The sequence below is a fragment of the Mustela nivalis genome (assembly GCF_964662115.1).
Source record: "Mustela nivalis genome assembly, chromosome: 4".
Lineage (NCBI taxonomy): Eukaryota > Metazoa > Chordata > Mammalia > Carnivora > Mustelidae > Mustela > Mustela nivalis.
In genome coordinates this window covers 133,660,768-133,681,076 of record NC_139023.1, presented here as the reverse complement: position 1 = coordinate 133,681,076, position 20,309 = coordinate 133,660,768, and positions in this window count along the sequence as shown.

Genomic DNA, 20,309 nt, shown 5'->3' with positions numbered 1-20,309 from the left:
CCCATGTTGCATCACCACTTCCTCATATCAGGGAGATCATATGATAGTTGTCTTTCTCTGCTTGACTTATTTCGCTAAGCATGATACGCTCTAGTTCCATCCATGTTGTCACAAATGGCAAGATTTCATTTCTTTTGATGGCTGCATAGTATTCCATTGTGTATATATAGCGTATTTCTTATTCTCCATTTCTATTTTCAGTATTTCAGCTCGTGTTGGCTAAAATACCTTTCCCTAGGAGTATCTTTTATAATCAGTCTTGGCTGTTGGAAAATTTTCTTGGTACTTTACGTAGCTCAATTTTCCTTTGTTTACCTTCACCTATCAGTCTTAATTGCACTCACTGAACTTCTCTAAATAATTCTTTTCTTTACCTTTTGATTTGTCACAGGAAAAACACTGTTTACCCACCAGACAAATTTGTCATTCTCCTTTGCATCACTTCTTTTTTTTTTTTTTTTTACTGTGAATCCTCTCCCCGGTGCCCCTTTAAGCACAGTGACTGGTGGTCCTGTTTTGTGTCCGCTATCCCAGCATGATTGTTAACACCAGGGAATTGATTTGAATGATAAATAATACAGTTACCTTAATTTTATAGCAGATGAATTAGTTGAGATCACTGTCACACTGTGTAGAAAAGAAGATGGAAACTGAACATAAATGCCATTCTTTTATGCTCTATAATACTGGTCACAATACTAAGACATTTAGTATCAATTATGTAACTACTTGTTGAATATCTGTTTTCTGCTTTAGACTGAAGCTTCATGACAGCAGGGTCATATTTCTCTGATTCTTCCCACTATCCTCAGGACCAACAGAGTGGCCGTGACATAATTGGTGATTAACAAATATTTGTTGAGTTAAAAAAGTAAATGTGTTGGGATCTCAGAAACTCATAGAAACTTGTGTAGCCTGTAGTCTCCTTTGTCTTTTCTATGTTGCTCCAGCCTCTCACCAACCTCATTTTTGGTTTGATTTGTTTTATAAAAGTATTTGTCCTCTGACTGTTTGAGGGAATGTGACTATTTATCAACAAACTCCATTCCTACTCTCCTGAATTCATGAAATTAAAACTCGAAGGAATCTGTGGTATTTTATTATTATTAGTCCACTATTCAATAGCATGAGCACATCTAGAAATCCCAGATCCTATAAGAGAAATTAATCTTATTTAAAATACTAGAATCCACCCTTTCACAACACAGAATCCTAGATTTTATTCTTCCCCAACTTCCAAAAGATGTTTCCCTGCATTTATTCATCTCCAATAGCTCCTTTCTCTCTACCCCTTTTGCCATCCTGTACTTACTCCCTTGCAACCTGAGAAGTATATTTGCACAATCCTACAGGCTTCCCTAAGTAACGTGCTCTTTCACTCCTCCGTTCATTGCCAGGCTCTTTAAGTGAACGGTCTAACCTTTAATTGAAACTTCCCACTGACTGCTACCAGCTCACCCCAAGCATGTTGGACACTGATGCTCATTGCCTTCTGGTTGCCTACTAGCCTTCTCCTCTGTCAGTCGTACCTCCACAGAGTTCTTCCAATCAACAAGACTCAAGATCCTAAGATGGTCTTTGGGCCAGCCTTCTCCTTTATCCTCTAATTTACCAAGACTTCCATTCTCTCTCTGAGGATTTTCAGATCCATTACTTCCTTGTCATCCCCACTGATGACATCCCAGGGCTGACCCTGATCTTGTAACATACAAGAGTTCCCTAGAGAAGCCTCATAGATTTTAGTCCACCCTGTTTATTACATTTTACCTCCATCATGAATGGAGCATCATCCCTGACTTCAACTTCTGTTTCTATTCTCATTTTCCTTTTCTTTCTCAGATACCCTAGGCTGCCTCTTTGGACTCATTTCCTCCACATCCCAGCATCTTGTTCACTCCAGCCCCACTGGCATGATCTTACCTCAGGATTTCTGTAAGTAATCTTCCCTTTGCCTAAAATGCAATATCCCTTCATCTCAGAGCTTGCTCCTACCATGTCTAGGTTTCTGCTTGTCTTATCAAAAAAACTCTGTCTCATTCTCTGTCACTCTCTATCCCCCGACATTACACTTTCTATCTGCCTATGATGTATTTATGTATTTATTGTTTCAGAACCCTACTCTCTAGGATACAAACTTTATGAAAAAGGAATTTTCTTTCATTTTGCAATCTTTGTGTTCTAAATTATCTCTAGAAACTTTGACAGAATAGGAGTTCAATAAATGTTTGTTGGATGAATAAATTGTTATTTTGTACCTTATATAAGACAATAAATTTTAATACTCTCATGTTCTCCATTATTCTGGGATCACCATTTCCTTTCCCTCACTGTAATACAAATATAACTGTTGCATGTTTTTACAAAACCCAGAAAGATAATGCATCAGAGGAGGGAGGAATTACTTTGCTTCTTCACAGTGATTTTCCCCTCAAACATCAAATTGGTCTACTAGGTTTCCCTTCAGTACTTCTGGTGTCAAATAAGCCATAACCCTCATTCATTCTCATTCTTTCAAATCTACTTTCTTAGAAAAGGTGGACCAGACTCTCAGACTTCCTTTGCATGAACAAAGGGGAATTTTTTTGGTAAGATTTATTCATTTATTTGAGAGAGAGAGAGAGAGAGAGAGAGAGAGAGAGCATGGGAGAGGGGCAAAGGTATAGGGAGAGAGAAACTCAAGCAAGACTTTGCACTAAGCACAGAGCCCAACTTGAGGCTCAATCTCAAAACCCTGAGATCACAACCTGAGCCAAAACCAAGTTGGAAGCTTAACCTATTGCACCACCCAGGTGACCCAGCAAAGATAAATTTAATAGGTTCTCCCAAATAAACAAACGAACCTTGCTATCATCCCTGTATATTGTTAATGTCTGACAATTTTCTTCCTGCTGTAATAGGTGATTAAAAACTAGTAACTCATACAGTGATTAAGATGAATTAATTATTCATTTCCCAACACACTTTCAGACCTTGCAACAATTCAATCAAGTATGTGATGTTATTTAAGTTTCCAGTAACAGATGAAGAAAATTAGTCTTAGAAATTTAATTTTAACTAGCTTAATGTCATGACTCAAGTTTGTGCAAAAGTCAGGAATCAGAGACCTGTCTGACTGCAAAGCCCACCACTACCCTATATTACTTCCATACTTCCATCATAAAGTGTACTAATTATCTTTTATATCACGTGGGCAGCGAATTAATGAATAAATCAATGTTTAATTGCACCTATTTTCCATTTTATTAATGATGTCTAGTAGCCTGTTTTCAAGTTATATCAATGGAAAAGCTGGTTTTCAACGAGTGAAAGGACTGTGAATAATGCCCCTTACGCAGACAGAGCATGAGTGACCTTCGCCAAAGATTTAGCAGTTGATGTTTCTGAACTGTGTAGGAGACATAACTCCATAATCTCTAATGTCTCTTCAAGATCAAGTGATGTATTCTGTAATTTAAAGAGGTTCTTATGAAGTGGAAAATTTAGAATCATAAATGACTGGCTATAGCCTACATAAAAAGAAGTAAAATTAATCTAACTTGGTCTTTCTTTTATGTTCTTCTAAAAATGAAAGAATCATTTTAGGATGAACCCAGGAGATAACAATCCGAATATCAACATTTTGAACTCTATCAGCTTTAATTCATTTTTTCCTTTAAGTTTGCACTTTTGTAGCACTGACTCTTCTCAAGAATCAGAGAAAATAACAATGGTAAATAACGAGCACTTCGTGTTCCTGGAACAAACTACCCAATGCTAGAAACGCCAGCTTCAGCATGTGCTGAGAAAGCATCCAGATGTTAGCCAGCTGAAACAATATATCCCAGTGCATCCAAATTTTTTTAAAAAATCATTTTCCTTTAAAAATTGGAAATCAAAATGGAGTTCAGGATTTCCAATAGGAGTAAAGAAACGGCAAATACTAATGAATCCATGAACCAGTTTTTGCCAGAAGTATCCATATTGTTCCTCAAACACTGAAAATTAAAAAGTAAATACAATTCTGGAGATAATAGCTTACCTCTTAATTCTGAATATTGGGTTGATAATAGTAAATATGCCTAATATTTCTTTGGTTAATTATTTGTGATTTTCACGTGCCAAATCCTGCCCAGGAGTTAGAAGAGTGAGATCATATGCCTCAGCACAGGAAGATGCAGGAGAGATGATAGAAGGATTATTTCAAACCATTGGAAGAGCAGGATATGGGGAAGGGGATGCCCACACTCCTCAGGAAACTCTCTCAAGAAAAAAATTAATACAACTCTCAGACCAAATGTTGAGGAACCCTGAAAACTTTCAAAATGGGCATTAGTTCTCAGGTCACAGGGAAAAGAATAGACAATCTTATAGAAATTAGTTGAAGGTAAAATGGGATTTGAATTATAAACTGGTTTTTCACTAGAGCTCACTGCCGTCTGATGAGCTAAGATGAGCTAGAGCATGATTTTCAAAATATGGCCCTTGGATCCCAACATGAAAATTAAAGGGGAGTTGATAAAAAAACATAAAAATAAATGCCAATTTCTAAGCCTCATATCAGACCCAATGAATAAATATTCCTAGAGACAGAGCTCAGTCTGTATCTTAAAATAATATGCCAGTAATTTTTATTTATACGAACATTTGAAAATTTAGAGGACTTGAATAACATTTTAAGGTAAGAAATATTTTTTAGAGAAATCTGAATTGTGAGGCTGTGATTAGAGCCAGCTTAGCTTTTAGAAAACAGTAAATTCAGCCAAAAAACAAACAAACAAACAAACAAAAAACAAAACCTGTTGGAATATAAAGAAAGGAGCTAGAACCAAGTTTCTCTTTTTAAATTTCCCTTTCTTTCTTCTTAGAACAAAAAAAGGAGAGATATTACAGTAATGTAATGTTGCCTGTTGAGATATGTGTAAAAATGGCAATAGTCCAGAGCTGATCTTGGGCAAAATTGTGAAATAATAACAGTTTTTCTAAGTAGTATTGAGAAGTTGCATTAGTTTCCTGGGGCTGCCATTAAAAAAAAAAAGAAAGAAAGAAAGAAAAAAAAAATCTCCACAAATGGTGTGTTTAAGACAACAGAGATTTATTATCCTACTATTCTAGAGGCCAGGAGTTCAAAATCAAGGTGCTGACAGAGCAACGCCCTCTCCAAAGGCCCTGCAAAATTCATTCCATGACTTCCTCCCAGCTTCTGGTAGTCGCCAATTATCCTTGGTGTTCGTGGCTTATGGATACATCAATCCAATCTTTACATGTTGTTCTTCCCTCTGTGTGTCTCTGCCTTCATATGGCATTGTCCTCTCTATTTCTGTGTCCAAATTTCTCCTTTCTTGTAAGATCATTCATCATTGAATTAGAGGGCTACTCCAATCTAGTAGGACCTATTCTTAATTACATCTACAAAGATCCTATTTCCAAATAAGATCACAATCACAGGTTCGGGAGATTCAGACATGGACATATCTTTTGAGGGCCACCATTTAACCAACTACAGAAGTGATAGAATTTTATAACAGAGTAGATTTTCACCTGTCTGAAATTATTTTGCCTAAAGTGGAATAGACTAAATTACTCTTCAAGGCCATTCCCAGTTATTTTAATTTTAGAATTCTGTAATCATGTCAGAGTTTGTGTTTCTAAGACCTTGGCTAAGGAAGAGCAAGAAAAATCCTAGGCAAATCTATCATCAAAAACTCAAACACAAAAGATTCTATTTTTTATAGATTTAAATTCACAAAAATATGTTTTATTATACAGGACAACATATTTCCATGCTCAAATTTGGAATAATGAAATTTTTATCAGTAAGGAATTTACTAAAGATATAAGTCTCAAAGATGGGCCAATCTATAGCCTGAATTTATATTTATTTAAGATTAATATTCTCAAGTCATTCACATGGGTCAGACTTAGAAAATTTTAAAGACACTAATATGTGCTAAAACAAACTCTTGGAGTGGATGTTTTGTCCTTTCTGTCTCCATGCCAACTCCTTCCCCTACCCCACTACTCAAAGTTTGGAAAATTCCCACATGTTTTGAAGGACATCATTCTAATGGAGATTTAAGGAAAAGCAGCAGAGCATTGTGATGAAATATATCAACAACCACCATCACTGTTTTTGAAACTTGAAGTGACTTAGGTGTTCTAGAGTCCATACTTTAAGTGCATGTAACCAAGAAGGTAAAGTAACCAGATTCAAATGAGAATAAAAGAGGGATGTCAAAATATAAGAAATTGAAAATAGTTTCTACTTGACAGCATTTCCAAGGTCCATTATTGGAATTTGCTTTTAATATTTGGAGTATTCAGAAATATTTCTGATGGTCAGGTACACAAAAAATGACCTCACAAAATTCTCAAATTTAGGATTAAAGGGAGGAAAAAGCAAGATTTTTAAAAAGCAAAAAAGTACAAGCACATGTATGTGCATCCAAGATCATATCCTGCATTCAAGTCTTGAAGGTCAGTTCCATGAAACAGCCATACTGACCTGAAACCAAGGCAGCCCATGGAAATCTATAATTTGACAAGTCAAAGAAAATTTATATGACCAATTTAAGAGAATTTCAAGTGGAAGAAAGTACAGAACATCTATTTCTTTTCTTATTTCCTGGTTGTTCAATTAATAAGGTCTATAGCAGAGTATGCAAGAAACTGGGGTTAAAAAAGAACATTTACGGGGCGCCTGGGTGGCTCAGTGGGTTAAGCCGCTGCCTTCGGCTCAGGTCATGGTCTCAGGGTCTTGGGATCGAGTCCCACATGGGGCTCTCTGCTCAGCAGGGGGCCTGCTTCCCTTCCTCTCTCTCTGTGATCTCTTCCTTTCCTCTCTCCTACTGTGATCTCTCTCTGTCAAATAAATAAATAAAATCTTTAAAAAAAAAAAGAACATTTACTTGTGCTTATTTTTAATCTTAAAACATAAGAAAAATTCAAGCTTTCCTTCTATTTAAAATATAGATTAGTGTCTCTGTAACTTGTAAGTAAAAAATGTACTTATTGAGATGCATGCTTGTGATATTTTTACTTACATAGAGGCATGATGAGAATAATTTGGAAGCCCTTGATTTATTCAAATTTGTAATAATTTAATCATTTTTTCTTTCTTGTAAAAGCACCGATCTTTAAGTTTATAGTTTTCAGATATCTGAATTTTTATAAAAATAAACTATATGTTCTATATATTATATCCACTTAAGTATAGGTATAAATTATATAAAATATCCTGGGATTCTTCTTTTGGATCATTATAGACTAATACTGGTTCACATGCTCAAGAAGCAACCAATTCAAAGTGTGATACTTGCATTAAAAGCTCCCAACAAGTGACATCTCTAACAAAATATCTTCCCATGAAATCATACTCTAACTATGTAGTAGTTTAGAAAGTATAGACAAAGGAAAAAGTCAGGAAAAGGAAAAAGTTCAGCGAGTTCTTCAGATAAAATGTCAGTTTTTACTAATGTTACATACAAGAAATCCTGCAATTTAAATATTGCAGTCTAAAACACAGGAGTTATTGGATTCTGTGTATGATAAGTTATCTTCCTTCCTTGACATTTCTAATTCACCAGAGAAGCATGTGAATAATCTAAAGACTTGTCCTAAGAATTGACCATTTAGTTTTATGGGCAAGAACCATCTTTCACTTGTTTTAAATCTCACTAAAGTATTCTCAGCGGTAGTGTCAAGACAAATCGATGTGTCACGGTCACGTCATTGGGAGAAACAGTTTGTGCTTTCTGCCTGCCACCATCCCTTCTCCCTCTTCCAATGCAAAATCCTTCTTTTTGTTTTATGAAATACCGCCTGCTTTGCTTGGGTAGGCTGTTCTCCCCTCCCAGGAGGGGGCGCATGACTCGAGCTTCTCCAAGTACTCCAAATGTCTGGACGCATTCCTTAGTCCAAGAAAGGACTACTGTTGAAACAAGGTCAACAAGAACCATTTTCAGTATTGAAATGAATGCTGGGGATTGAAGGAGTGTTTCTTTTCTTTCCAGGGCCATTGTGGTTAAGGGTTATTCAAGCTTGGTGAGACCAGTGCCATTTTTTGCTAAAAGGGGGTTATAAAATCTGCTTAAGTATATATAAGTCAACACAGGGGAAAACAGAGCTGAGAGATGGAGGGAGAGAGTCCCCTTTTACCCCGATACTCTTCCATTACATGGAGGTAATGAAGTTTCATTTGGGGTTGGATTTCTATCAGTTGCAACTAAAAAAGTAGTACGAATATAAGGATGATACAACAGAATATATTCAGGTTATTATTATAATAATGTCACTCCTACTTTCTAGATATATTTTCATGAATGGGTAAAAGGTAAACTTCCAAGTAACCTTAAATCAACAACATGACTGTGGCTGCATTTTTTGAGTGTGTCAAACATGTGACCATTATCTATCATATGTCACTGTTCACACTCTCATACACACACATACACACACACACACATATACAGACACTCACACAGGTCATAGAGTATTACCCTAATGTAGTTTAACAAAGAACATTACATATAACTGCTTTCCAACAAGTGCAACTGACTGACCAACAATAATATAATGCTTGTATTTCCTCCAGTAATATCTACCCATTGGGCAATGTATTTATTTCTCCCTGGGCATTCTTTTATTTTCCTTCCTTATTTTTTGTTGTTCAGTATAGCTTCTTCTAGGCTATAAAATATTTAAAAAGCAGTGAGTCCAAATTTTTACAATATTTTGAGATTTGACAGCCTTTACATGCTGAAGCTTACAGAATGGAAATAATCATTGATCCAAAAAAAAAAAACCCAACCTCAAACATTTGTTCAAGCCCTTAGTCAATTTGAAATATTTTGCTACGTCAACTAAATAAGCACTTTTCTTTGCAGAAAGCCAGCAAATGATTTCACCTTTTCTTAGATTATCTATTACCGGCATTTCTAAAAGAAAAGGGCTTAAGGGGAGCATTCTTTTAAAAGCGAAATAGAGTAAAATCTCTTTTAGATCTTTTTCAGTAGTAAAAGCTGGTTCTTCTATGAACCTCTTTCCCTCTGCTATGATGTATTATTAAAAATGGAAAGACATTGTTGATGGCATGTACTGTATCAATAGCATTGTGGGATACCATTTATTTTACTTTAAGGAGAGTTTATTTCATCTTGAGCCAACTTGGAAAGCCTTTCAGAGGCCATCAGCACACTGGCTTTCTTCATATTAGATAAAAGCAAGGACACTGTATACACATTGATCTGGAGTCATTCAAAGACTGAGTTGGAGAAGAGAGAATTTCCTTCCTTGGTACAGAGTAACTTTCATATCATATCAATACCTTCGAAAATCTGCAAAGCCTTTTTTAAATCAAGAATGTCAGTGGGGAAATTTTACCTTTTCTGAGGTTTACTGGATCGTGGAGACAAAGTTTAATCAGAACAAAAAGAAATAGAATAAAAATAAATTTCGAAGAAAATAAAAATAAATGCCAACTTCAAATGTCAATATACTCTAAAATATAAATAGTGAGAAAATGGATTTAAGCCATACCAATAACTTGAGTACCTTTAATTGGTTATTTGTAATCCATATATTATAGGTTTACTTATATATACATATGTTATACTGTTTATTTATAGAGTACTAAACATATGGTTCCCAAAGGATACTTTTCTGGCAAACTTTTTATTTAAATGGCCAGATAACAAATATTTTGGGCTGTGTGGGGTATCCAATCTCTTCTAAACTCTATGATGTAACATGAAAACATCCATAAACAATTCACAAACAAATGTGGATGTTCCAACAAAACTTTATATACAAAATAAGATAATGGGCCAGATTTGGCCCACAGTTTTTATTTTGTCAACTCCCTCTCTATGCAAAATTCTAAATTGTTATGTAAGCTGCAAAGAATAATAAAGTAGTTTATACGCTTAATAAATAGAAACATTTTCCTTAGAATTGGATGAATTCTCTTTCTAAATTTACCAATAATATATTTTAACCTATTTTTTTCCAAAACCTGCTCCCCTAAGGCTTAGTTTTCTTAAGAAGAGAAGGAGAGAAAATATTTTTCGTGAAGAAAATAAGCATGACTGGTCATGATCTGATCTGAAACAGACCAATTCCGCTTTTGTCCACTTCATATATCTGAGTTGTGCAAAATCTCACTAAAAAAGACTACTCAGGAGCCTATGTGGCTGCATCAGTTAAGCAACCAACTCTAGATTTCAGCTCAGGTCATGATCTCAGGGTTGTGGGATTGAGCCCCACTTCAGGCTCTGCACTGGGCATGGAGCCTCTTAAAATTCTCTCTCTCCCTCTCCCTCTGCTCCTCCCACCCCCTCTTCACTCTCTCCCTCTCAAAAGAAAGAAAGAAGGAAGGAAGGAAAGAAAGACTCCACTCAGAAAAAAATAGGAAAACCGTGCTCTAAATCATTTGTCTAAGTTAGAGCCAAGCCTATGTGCCACCTAAGTCTGTTTACTGTTGATCCCTGAACAAGAGAGTTTGGAATTGCATGGGTCCATGTATACGTGGATTTTTTTACAGTAAGTTACTATAAGTGTATTTTGTCTTCCTTATGATTTTCTTAAAAATAACTTCCTTTCTTTATCTTACTTTATTGTAAGAGTACAGAATAGAATACAAAAAAGTATATAAAATATGTGTCAATCAAACATTCATGTTATCAGTAAGACCTCCAGTCAACAGTAGGCTATTAGTAATTAAGTTTTGGGAGACTCAAAAGTTATATGTGGGTTTTCAACTGCATAGAGGGTCATTGTCCCTAACTTCCACATTTTTCGATGGTCAACTATGTATGTCTTAAGATCAAAGGGACAGGAGCCTTATGTTTAAAGTGAATCTTGTGTAGAGGAAACTTTGAGAGATCATTATTTAAGGTGAAATGAAGACGTATATACTTGTCCAGTGTCCTAACAAGGAGCCTAGAGCAATGAGAAATAACAATAGAAGACAGATACTAGCAGTGTCAATACAAGGACACAGTCACCCAAATGCTTGCAACGCTAGCTTGCGAGGAGTATTCCACCTTAACTTTTTCAGACACAGAGTTTTATAGGCATCATGGAGCAAAGGCTGCAGCCTTTCAGCAATGTTCAGATCACATGTGATAGCCATAATTGAGTAAGCAAAGAGGGCGCTGAGAAGGGTAATGGGCCATGCAGACAGAGGGAGCACTAAGTAAATACTTAAGAGATGATTCTCATTGACAATGACGTGAAATTAGTAGATGTATGTTGAGTTTCAAACAACCTTCTGATCCAGAGACTGAAGTTACTATTATCGTTGTGACAGATCTGCAAAGGTGGTTATTTTTCAAAGACCATAATGCAACAAGAATTAAAATTCAGGATATAAATTCCTCCTTTTAAAAGAAGGAATTGATATATTTGATAGAATTTGGGAAAACAAAATGCTTTTTGTTAGATTAAAATATAAAAAGTTGTTCACTCACTGATCAGCTCTGGAACTCAGAGGAGTTTTGGAAGAGAATTTCAACACTGATACCCTGACTGTGTAAAACAGTATGGAGATTCCTAAACAAAATAAAAATAGAAATACCATAAGATCCAGTAATTCCATTCCTGGGTATTTACCCAAAGAAAATGAAAACACTTATTCAGAAATATATATATGTACACCCTTTTTTATTGCAGCATTATTTACAATAGCTAAGATAATGGAAGCAACCCAAGTATGCATTAATAGATGAATGAATAAAGATGTGGTATAATATATATATAACATATATTACATATAATGGACATATATAAATTACATAAAATGGATATATGTATATAATGGGTAAAGAACATTGGTATATATATATATATATACACACATACATATACACATTACATAAAATGTATATATATAAAATGGATATGTGTATACAATGGATAAAGAATATGTGGTATAGATATACATTACACATTATATATATATATTCTATTTTATGTACACACACCTACATATGCATATGTACATTTGGCAACATGGATAGAACTTGAGAGTATTATACTATGTGAAATAAGTCAAACAGACAAAGACAAGTACCTTATGATTTCATTTATATGTGGAATCTAAAAAACCAAATGAACAAACAAAACAGAAACAGATTCATAAGTACAGAGAACAAACTGGTGGTTGCCAGACAGGAGACAAGGTGGAAGGATGGGTAAAATAAGTGAAAAGGATTAGAAGGTACAAACTTCCAGTTATAGAAAAAAAAAGTCATGGAGATGAGAAGAACAGCATAGAGAATATGGTCAATAATACTGTAATAATATTGTGTGCTGGCCGATGGTCACTAACATTTACATGGTCAACATTAAGTAATGTAAAGAATTGTTGAATCACTATGTTGTATAGCTGAAACTAATGTAACATTGTGTGCCAACTATACTTCCATAATAATTTTTTAAAGAATAAAAAAAAAAAAAACCTGATACCCTCAGAAAACACAATTTTAAGATCTTCCTGACTTTCACTTTCAGGGTCTCTGCTCACCTTTGGTTTGCACTTCACTCACTAACTTAACATTAACTGTCTTAACATAGCTCTGTCATTCTCTGCTCAACCTTAAATTGACCATTCCTTCAGGTTAAAAAGTAAACAAACTTTAGAAACTGACTTTACTTTGAGGTTTCAAAGAAAGCCCATGGTTCTCTTAGACACTATCCATCTAACCCTCTTTCTTCTTCAACAGGAGAGTCTCAACTGACTAGACACAATCTATCTAGGAAAAAACTGAGTTTGTCCCATGAAGTTCACAATAGTTCTCATTTTTCTCCAGAAGCAAAGCTGATGAAACAGACACAGATTTATTTCCTCTATTCTGAATAATATATTCCTTCATTGAAAAATCCCAACAATCATCCTTAACTGATCAAGGTATTTCTAAATTGGGCACCTGGGTGGCTCAGCTGGTTAAGCAACTGCCTTTGGCTCAGGTCATGACCCCAGAATCCCGGGACGGAGTCCAACATGCGGCTCCCAGCTCCACAGGGAGTCTGCTTCTCCCTCTGACCTTCTCTCCTCTCATGCTCTCTCTCACTGTCTCCCTCTCAAATAAATAAATAAAATCTTTTTTTCAGACCTGTACCCCTGGGGATAAAAATATATGTTTATAAAAAATAAAAATTAAAAAAGCAAAAAAAAAAATCTTTTTTTTAAAAAAAGATATATCTAAATTAATAATCCCTTATCACACAAATAGCTTGTCACTCACATGTGGTTTCCACATGTTTTAAGATTTCTACAACCTTGATTGATATAAAGAGATCATGTTTTCCTCTCGCCTTATGTTCCTCATCAAGTTAGACCTTGAAAATAAAATACTTTTAAAGGATAATGATTCTTCACAAAATATAAAGAGAGGTGTCAAATAATAAATACAATTTAACTAGAGAAGAATCCTGGATGCCTACAAAGATGCCTAAGAGTGTGTGTGTGTGTGTGTGTGTGTTTGCTTCTACCTGCATGCCTGCATGCACAAGCGAGAATTAAGAGAGAACAGAAATATTTATATTCCTTACAGGTATGTGAACGTGAACTTATGACAACGGGAAAGTGATAGGATGAGTGTAGGCATGCAGGGAGGAAGTAGGAGTCTACATGCAAAGTGTGAGCCAAATAATCATAGCAGGCCAAAGGATTTTCTCCAAACACAGGCAGTTTTCAGGTGGATCTAAAGTGATTCAATCAAAATATGTTAAATAACATTGATAACTAGGGGCAAATTGCAACATTCCAAAGCAATCTGAATTAAACTACATTCTCCTTCCTCCACACATTCCTGGGAGGCTTATCACAACAGCAACCATGTGCATTATAAACAGAATCACCCTTCCACTGGACAATTGGCTCCTTTCCATGCAGTAGTGTGATTTGAAACTACCTCTGCTCCAACAATTGGTAAGATATTTTGCATTAACTTTTGCATAGATATCCTCTGAAGGCAAAGACGGGATTCTACTGCATTCAAAATTAGAAGTGCCAACGGCAACAGCTTTGACAAGGGCCGTAGGACAGCATCATTTGGCATTACCAGTTTCTTATCAGTACAATAATGAGTGCACTGCCAGCATCTATGAAACAAGTTAGCGTACAAAAACCTACAAACCATGCAACAAATCATGAGAGTTTACGGAGAATTAATTACTGGGTTATGTATACTTAAACACAAACTTTAAAATCTGAAAGAAACTGCTAGAACTGTCAAATATGGCATTCACTGCATGTAGAAAGATGTTTGAAATAGATATAAAAATATGACTACATTCCAATTTAAACTTAAATCTCTGTAAATACCTATATTTAAAAGTCCATGGGGTGCCTGGGTGGCTCAGTGGCTTAAGCCTCTGCCTTAGGCTCAGGTCATGATATCAAGTCCCCGAATCAAGCCCCGCATCGGGTGCCCTGCTTAGCAGAGAGCCTGCTTCCCCCTCTTTCTCTCTGCCTGCTTTTCCATCTACTTGTGATCTCTATCAAATAAATAAATAAAATCTTTTAAAAAAATTAAGAAGTCCATAAAAATTACTGGATGCATAGCCTTAAATGAGAATTATACTCTAGTCATACATTGAGTAAATGCTAATATATACTATGCATTTATTTCATAAACATTAATTAGTTGTCAAAAAAAATTTTTCTTAACCTTTTCACAGAGTAGTAAGACATGTGTAATGTGTATTACATAAAGTGACTGAAGGTAGAGTCTGGAAGATGCAACAAGCAAAAATAAAACCAGATGTCAGAGAAATTAACCCAGTGTGAGCTATCTCTTCCCTTGCTATTTCTCTATTACTATATTATGAAACTCCACATGGCAGAAAGCCATTATACTTAAGTAGTAGGAACCACCCAAAAGAAACAGATTTTTAAACTTTTTTCTAATCTACTTGGAACTTCCTAGAAATAGTAGCAGTAATATTATAAATTCCAGAAGTTTTAACATGTAAATATTCATCAAAATCCCCTTTTCCCTCTGGTAAATCTAAAAGAGTGTCATGAAGACTGATAATGTGCTAAAAAAAATTTTTTTCGAAGAATTTATAACCACACAATTGCAGACTTTAGAGCAGCCATTACTGGTAAATAGTCCTTTATTGACCTCTTTGTTTCCATGTCTTTCTCAATAAAATGGAGGTAGCAATAGTGCCAACTTCATAAAATCATTGTGAAAATTGAATGAATGATTTTTTTTATTAATTTTTTATTTTTTATAAACATATATTTTTGTCCCCAGGGGTACAAGTCTGTGAATCACCAGATTTACACACTTCACAGCACTCACCAAAGCACATAAAAATAAAAAAAAAAAAAATTAAAAAAAATTGAATGAATGAATTGGTATATGACTACAAATTCTCATAGACAGATATGTCTCCTAATTTAGAGTTATAACTTTTCTTTTAGAAAAATAACATAGTATATATACCATGTGTTATGTGACACTATAGTCAATCACAATGTTTCTTCAGAGCCTATAGTATTTACCTTGATGGAGCGAAGATTATAAATTAAAAATTGCCCATTCAGGACAATTCTTGCCACTGAATGAGTTCAGATGGTCTTGCTGCTAATTGAGCTTAACACAAACTTTTTTATTTTTAGAATCATCGACAAAAATTGCAGTCCCTTATATATAGAACACTTAGATACTTAGCACAGAACCTCACATATAGTGAGCATTAAGCATATGTTTTTTAATTGTTATATTTTATATTATTATTATTATTAACTATTCAATTTGGAACTCAAGAAGTTTCTTCCCTTCTTTCCTTTCATCCTTTTCTCTCTTTCAACAAATAAGTATCCAGGACATTTTACTTATAAAGCACAATTCTACATGATGAGATAATTTGCCAAAAGTAGACTTACATAAAATGCAGTTCCTTTCTCAGGACCAAGGAGAAGTAAGATTCCTAAAAATATCACTTTTTATTGCTGTATTAAGCTGTTTATCACCAAAAACAAAGATTACACTTTATACAGCCATACTCAACAGCTATCACCCATACACTTATAAAGTCAATATCTGAGTTAAATTAGCAACTAAATGGCAGCTTTCCTAATGGTGTTATTGTAATGTTGACATAATTCTGATTACCAAGGTTTTCTCTGATCAACCACTTCTAACAAGGAAAAAGAAAGACCCTGGAAGAGTCTTCATAATTAATCTCTTCTTAAAATGAAAAACTAAATAATACACATTTAAGCCTTACTTTGATATTTTCCAAAAAATTTTCCCTCTTCCTAAATATGAGACTTCCAATCAAATTTCTAATTCATTAAAAGGGCTGGTTTTTAAAAAGAAGAAGAAACTAAGGTAATACTCCATAACTATCTAAAGAGTATTGATCAAAACCAAATCTTTATTGAATAACGTTTTAAGAGTTAAAAAGCACAAATTCCCAGCTATAAAATAAATAAGTCATGTGGACATGATATACAGCACAGGAACTATAGTTAATAATACCACACTGTATATTTGAAAGTTGCTAAGAGAGTAGATCTTAAAAGTTTTCATCTCAAGAAAAAAAATTATAGCTATGTGTAGTGATGGATGTTAACCAGACTTATTGTGGCCCTCATTTCACATTATATACAAATATTGAATCATTATGTTGTATACCTGAAACTAATATAATGTTATATGTCAGTTATATTTAAATTAAAAAGGACAAATCCTTATTAAATAACATTTTACACTCAAGAAATGAAAATCTTCAAAGCATTCCCCATTAATTCCATGAGAGAGTTACTTATGTTTGGTCTAAATCTGTAGAGAAAAAGCTCTTGGGGCAAAATGTTAAATATGTCTTTTAACATAATAAGAACCAGTCTTACCTCAGATTCTCTCTAAATTCAATTCTAACTTCTAAACAGGACAGATCCTTCTGCCGAAAATGTTTTCACCATTTTTCCCAGTTATTCAACTGCTATGCTAACATGGTTATGGCCTCATTAAAAGACTAACCTGGGGCTTTTTGCATTTATAACTAACTTTGCCTATTTTGAATACAATATTTTGTGAAATGAGAATAATTAATTTTACCTCCTAGAGTTACTATGTGGGTCCAATTCAATCTCAACACATATTTTATTTCATCTCACTACTATTTGCCCATTAAAGTTATGTAAAGGATTGTGTAACCTGTAAAACAGCATAAAATGGTAACAGTTTACTCTTAATCTAATAGTGAAAAAAAAATGATGTAGCGAATCACATTTATATATTTCTATTAGACAGGGACCTGTGGCAGATTCTTCTTAAAATTTTTAATTTGTGAGAATTTGTGATTTTCTAAACAGCAAGATATAGGCTATTTTACATGTATTATCTTATTATTCCCTTTAGGAGCCCTTAAGGAGAAAGTTCCTAAACAAGTCTTAGTATCATCCTTGAACTCCACAGTTGGTGGTAGAACAAATCATCCCTCATTAATGAGTTCCTAGGTCCAGATATCAGGATATTATGTAAGTTTCCTAGGTGTTCCTAGTTGAAGCAATGTGTCTCACTAGAGAAGAGACCCAAATTCCCCTAAGGTCCCAAGGTATCTCTAGCGCAAGCAACTGGGCTAAGTGTATCACTGGAGTTGAATCAGATTTTATCCTCAGATAAGATTAGAATCACCCATTCCACTTAGTTTTGTGATTGCACTATTACTATATTATACATTTATACAATGGCATAGTATGACTAGAAATGCAATAGATATAAATAGAACAGAGTAACAAGTTATGACACATGTGATAAATTCAACAACAACAAAAAATGTTGAACAAGGGACACCTGGGTGGCTCAGTCAGTTAAGCGGCTGTCTTTGGATCAGGTCATGATCCCAGGGTCCTGGGATTGAGTCCCGCATTGGGCTCCTTGCTTAGTGGGGAGCCTGCTTCTCTCTCTGCCTGCCACATCCCCTGCTTGGGCTCTCTGTCTCTCTCTGACAAACAGATAAATAAAATCTTAAAAAAAAATGTTGAACAAAATAGCAAGTTGCAGAATATATACAGTATATTACATATATGTCATTTAAAATACACACAATGATTTTTAACATTATATATATACAAATATAGTACAAGTATAAAAATATAGATAAGAATGATCCAAAGGAAATTCAGCATGGCTTATTTCTAGAAAGGGAAAGGGATAAATGACATAGCAGAAGGGACACAGAGAGGGCTTCAACCAAATCTAAGAAACTTAACTTCTTTAAAAAAGAAAAAAAGATCTGGTATAACAAAATGCTGATTGGTTCAAACTAACTTTGAATGACCCAATGTATATATTTATTTCATAAATTGTTATATTAAAATATTTCATAATTTTAATTAAAAAATGAATGAACATGTGCATGCTAGAAGGAAAAATAAACAAAGGAAGAGAGCATGTTACCCCTAATGCATTTTCTCTTAGAAACTGACAACTTATACACATCACTGATTTCCTGGTAATCTGTTTATCAGCAAAACAATGCCAGATTTTCCCAAAAATTGAAAAAAAATTATAATATTGAACACTTTGTGTGAATCTAATTCTGTACAGCATGCTCTCATTTAACCATTCCAAAAATTTTGTCATAGTCATTATCATCCCCACTTTGTAGGGAAGGAAATTCAGAAGCAAAGTAATTTGTTCAAGGTCATACAGCTGCAGCAGAACAGAGTGTCAAATCCACACAGGCGTGGACTCAGAGCCCATTCGCTTTTGTCAGTACTACATTAGGAAACCATAAAAATCAGGCAGAGGAGGAAGGAAGCAACTCAAGCAGGTAGATTAGAATGGGAAGAACTGGAGATACCACTGAAGTTGAGTCAGTTAGAAGCCAGCTTAAGTGGAGGAATATTTTTAAAAGAGGAGATCTGAACCATGCTTTAAATGAGATGTCTTTACTGACTCAGAAGAATAAAATGCAACACAAGCGGTGAAGCAAAGAGGGAGGGTGTACTCATGGGAGAGAAGGTTCATTTTTTTCAGAACAAGAATGGGAAGTGCAATTGACACAAACAAGAACACAGACAAGAGAGAAAATAGGCCTAATGGAAAGTTGAAAAGAAGAAGTCAAATCAGAAAAAAAATTAAATGTGGGGGGTTAGGTGAGCTTGGTGGTGGGTATTATGGAGGGCACGTATGGCATGGAGCATTGGGTGTGGTGCATAAACAATGAAACTTGGAACAGTGAAAAATTAAAATTGAATTTTAAAAAAGAAATAAAAAAGAAGAGAAATTAAATGATAGAAAACATATGAAGACTATTAAGACAGAAAAATAAGGAAGATTGAAGAATCAAGCATTAGCTTCTGAAATTTGAATCAAACCAAACTTTTAAAGCAGAAAGGAGAGCTGAATCATCCTATTTCAAAGGTAGGAAAATTGGAACAAATGATTAAATTGAAAAGAAAAATGGGGAGCAGAATTGTGGTTTGTTTTTTTTTTTTTAAGAGGTTAAATGGAATACTCTTTTGAAGCATGTATTAAAAGCATCTGATTCCACATAAGGAACTTTGAAAGTGAAACAGGGAAAAGAATTCTGCTTCTGTTTCTTGAGCCTTCTAAAAGTACTTAGATGGGTGTGTTTGGGTGGAAACATGAGCTTTTTCCTGAACTCCCTCTGATCCTCCCCCACCTGAACCTGAAATCCTAAAGCTGTGTTCATGACAACACAATCATTTCTACAGTAACTAAAGAGCTGTCAGCAAAAAAGGATTATTACTTAAGTTGAGAAATAAGCAACTAAAAAAAACCCCATAAACCACAAAGAACAGGTTCCCATGCCAATATTGAAAGTGACAAAGCCAAAGCAATGCAAATACGGAAAATGTTAAGTGCTGGGCAGCTCCAACTGATCTTCTAGTCATTTGGTTTCCAAACTTTAGGGAAAGATTTCTAGAATTTAACCCAATATCGTCAGACTTTGATAAATTTTGCTGACTCCTCAGATGCAAAATTATTAATGGGTAGCCAAACTCGATGGAAGGCATTTGGTTTGTACACTACCTCCCACCCACCTGTGATATATTGAATTCAAATTGAGTCATTTGCATTGTCTAGGGTAAGAATTATGAATTCTTTGTGAATTTGGTGGTCCAAATTGTCTAGGGTAAGAATTATGAATTCTTTGTGAATTTGGTGGTCCAAATTCCAACAACATAAATAAATAAATTATACTGTTTGTTTAATGACTGTTGCCTAGGAGTTCTGGGGAAAATAATGATGTATTACTATTCCAGGAAAGCTATTAGACCATCTCCCAACATGGTAGTGGAAAAGCGACCACATGGTTTCTGCAGTGAGCTCACTTTCCTTCTC